Source organism: Phoxinus phoxinus (genome assembly GCF_949152265.1).
Source record: "Phoxinus phoxinus genome assembly, chromosome: 19".
NCBI classification, from domain to species: Eukaryota; Metazoa; Chordata; class Actinopteri; order Cypriniformes; family Leuciscidae; genus Phoxinus; species Phoxinus phoxinus.
The window spans coordinates 13,753,447-13,756,997 of record NC_136894.1 but is presented as its reverse complement, the minus strand read 5'-3'; positions in this window follow the sequence as shown (position 1 = coordinate 13,756,997).

The window sequence follows — 3,551 nt, the reverse complement described above, 5'->3', positions numbered from 1 at the left end:
AAGTTTGTCTCATATGCGGTGATTTAGGTACAGTAACATGAGCCGTTAGGAATGGCATAATAAGTTTCAAAAGTTTGAGGGTTTTCTTTATTTATGTTTTGATAGAAATTAATACTTTTATTCAGAAAGAATGCATTAAATTCACATATTAACATTGATCAGCGAACATAAACAGAAGCTCAACCGAACCTGCTTGGTGCACGAGAACAAACATCTCGCGGAAGCTCAAACATGCAGCGTAGCACATGAGAAGTGAACAAACCGCATTGGTTCTTGCGGAAGTTCAAACGTGCTGCGTAATGTGAGAATTAACCTTATTGGTTCTTTCGGAAGCTCAAACTTGCTGCGTAACACGAGAATGAACCTCATTGGTTCTTGCAGAAGCTCAAACATGCTGCGTAACACGAGAACGAACCTCATTGGTTCTTGCAGAAGCTCAAACATGCTGCGTAACACGAGAACGAACCTCATTGGTCCTTGCGGAAGCTAAAACATGCTGCGTAACACGAGAACGAACCTCATTGGTCCTTGCAGAAGCTAAAACATGCTGCGTAACACGAGAACGAACCTCATTGGTTCTTGCAGAAGCTCAAACATGCTGCGTAACACGAGAATGAACCTCATTGGTCTTTGCAGAAGCTAAAACATGCTGCGTAACACGAGAACGAACCTCATTGGTCCTTGCAGAAGCTAAAACATGCTGCGTAACACGAGAACGAACCTCATTGGTTCTTGCAGAAGCTCAAACATGCTGCGTAACACGAGAATGAACCTCATTGGTCTTTGCAGAAGCTCAAACATGCTGCGTAACACGAGAACGAACCTCATTGGTTCTTGCAGAAGCTCAAATGTGCTGCGTAACACGAGAACGAACCTCATTGGTTCTTGCAGAAGCTCAAACATGCTGCGTAACACGAGAACGAACCTCATTGGTTCTTGCAGAAGCTCAAATGTGCTGCGTAACACGAGAATGAACCTCATTGGTTATTGCAGAAGCTCAAACGCACTGCGTAACACGAGAATGAACCTCATTGGTTCTTGCAGAAGCTAAAACGCACTGCGTAACACGAGAATGAACCTCATTGGTCTTTGCAGAAGCTCAAACGCACTGCGTAACACGAGAATGAACCTTATTGGTTATTGCAGAAGCTAAAACACACTGCGTAACACGAGAATGAACCTCATTGGTTATTGCAGAAGCTCAAACATGCTGCGTAACACGAGAATGAACCTTATTGGTTATTGCAGAAGCTAAAACACACTGCGTAACACGAGAATGAACCTCATTGGTTAAGCTCAAACATGCTGCGTAACACAAGAATGAACCTCATTGGTCCTTGCAGAAGCTCAAACATGCTGCGTAACACGAGAATGAACCTCATTGGTCCTTGCAGAAGCTAAAACATGCTGCGTAACACGAGAACGAACCTCATTGGTCCTTGCAGAAGCTAAAACATGCTGCGTAACACGAGAATGAACCTCATTGGTCCTTGCAGAAGCTAAAACATGCTGCGTAAAACGAGAATGAACCTTATTGGTTATTGCAGAAGCTCAAACATGCTGCGTAACACGAGAATGAACCTCATTGGTCCTTGCAGAAGCTAAAACATGCTGCGTAACACGAGAATGAACCTTATTGGTTCTTGCAGAAGCTCAAACGCACTGCGTAACACGAGAACGAACCTCATTGGTTCTTGCAGAAGCTCAAATGTGCTGCGTAACACGAGAATGAACCTCATTGGTTCTTGCAGAAGCTAAAACATGCTGCGTAACACGAGAATGAACCTCATTGGTTATTGCAGAAGCTCAAACGCACTGCGTAACACGAGAATGAACCTCATTGGTTCTTGCAGAAGCTAAAACGCACTGCGTAACACGAGAATGAACCTCATTGGTTCTTGCAGAAGCTAAAACATGCTGCGTAACACGAGAATGAACCTCATTGGTCCTTGCAGAAGCTCAAACGCACTGCGTAACACGAGAACGAACCTCATTGGTTATTGCAGAAGCTCAAACGCACTGCGTAACACAAGAACGAACCTCATTGGTCCTTGCAGAAGCTAAAACATGCTGCGTAACACGAGAACGAACCTCATTGGTTATTGCAGAAGCTCAAACGCACTGCGTAACACAAGAACGAACCTCATTGGTTCTCCCACGTCAAGCTTCTGGTCAATGTATTTGCATCTTGTTGGAGGCTAATGGAGTTGTGTAAACTGAATGCGTCTCCTTTTAATAGATATGATGACAATCATTCTGTTCCTCTTTACAGTGGTTCTCTTCACTCACATTGGTCACATCATGACTCACTTCATAGGGTTTTAGCAAAAAAACAAAAGTAGAAGCATGTAGAAGTTGAAAAATTGCCTAAAGATTAAAGTCCTCTGCCATACTGTCTATCTGCTTTTAGACTTCCGCTATTTATCTAGCAAACATTCACCTGTTTGCTGAACGGCAGGTTCTGACACACATGATCAGTGAACTTTACTCACTCAGCAGAAGATTTTGTGTTGTAAAGCATGTAAAATGCAAGCCCTTGTTTTATTTAAACAATGTTATTACCTATATAAATTAAAATATTAACAAGTATATATTCCCCTTCATATTTGCAAATTTTAGCACACCAATAACATGAAAATGTCCAGCCTTGACTACTTGTTTCACAGGAGTATAAATATGAGTTACAAATTCCCTTAATCATCCATCACAAAAGGTAAAACCAGAGAATAATGGTTCTGTGATGTGCAGCAAAAGATTGTTGAGCTTCACAAAAAGTGGCAGTAAGAAAATAGCTAAAGCATTGAAAATTCCCATGTCGACCATCAAGGCTATAATTTAGAAGTTCCAATCAATGGATATTTTTACGAATCTGCATGTTAGAGGACGTGTGTCTATATTGTCTTCTGTGAGGAGGATATTTCAGCAGCCAAAGACTCTCCAAGGATCACAGCTGGAGAAAATATTCTGGGGTCAGAAAGCCTAAAAAAAAAAAATCAAACAACGCCTACATCCCCACAAGCTGTTTGGGAGGGTTTCAAGAAAATCCTCTGCTCTCATCCAAAAACAAAAAAACTATTCAGTTGTCGGACATTACTGGACCTTCAAACAGGACTGGTTTCTATGGCCAAATACCAACAGATAAAAAACATTTTGAAACTTGACAGCCTCTGCTCATCTTAAAATAGGCCATGGTTGGATCTGCTATCAGGACAGTGATCCAAAACAAACATCAAAATCAACACAGAAATGGGTCGCTGAGCACAAAATGAAGGTTCTGCCAAGGAAGTTCTAGTCCCCTGACCTGAACCCTATTGAAAACTAAAGAGGAGAGTGTATCAATATGGACTCTGGAATTTGAAGGATCTGGAGAAATTCCGAATGGAGGAATTGTCTCTGAACTCTTGCCAGGTGTTCTCCAAACTCACCAGGCATTATAGAAGAACACTCAGGGCTGTTATCTTGGCAAAATGAGGTTGCAATAAAGTGTTGATTAAAATAAATAAATAAAATTGATTTCATGAGATCTATATATCTATCTATCAACACACGAA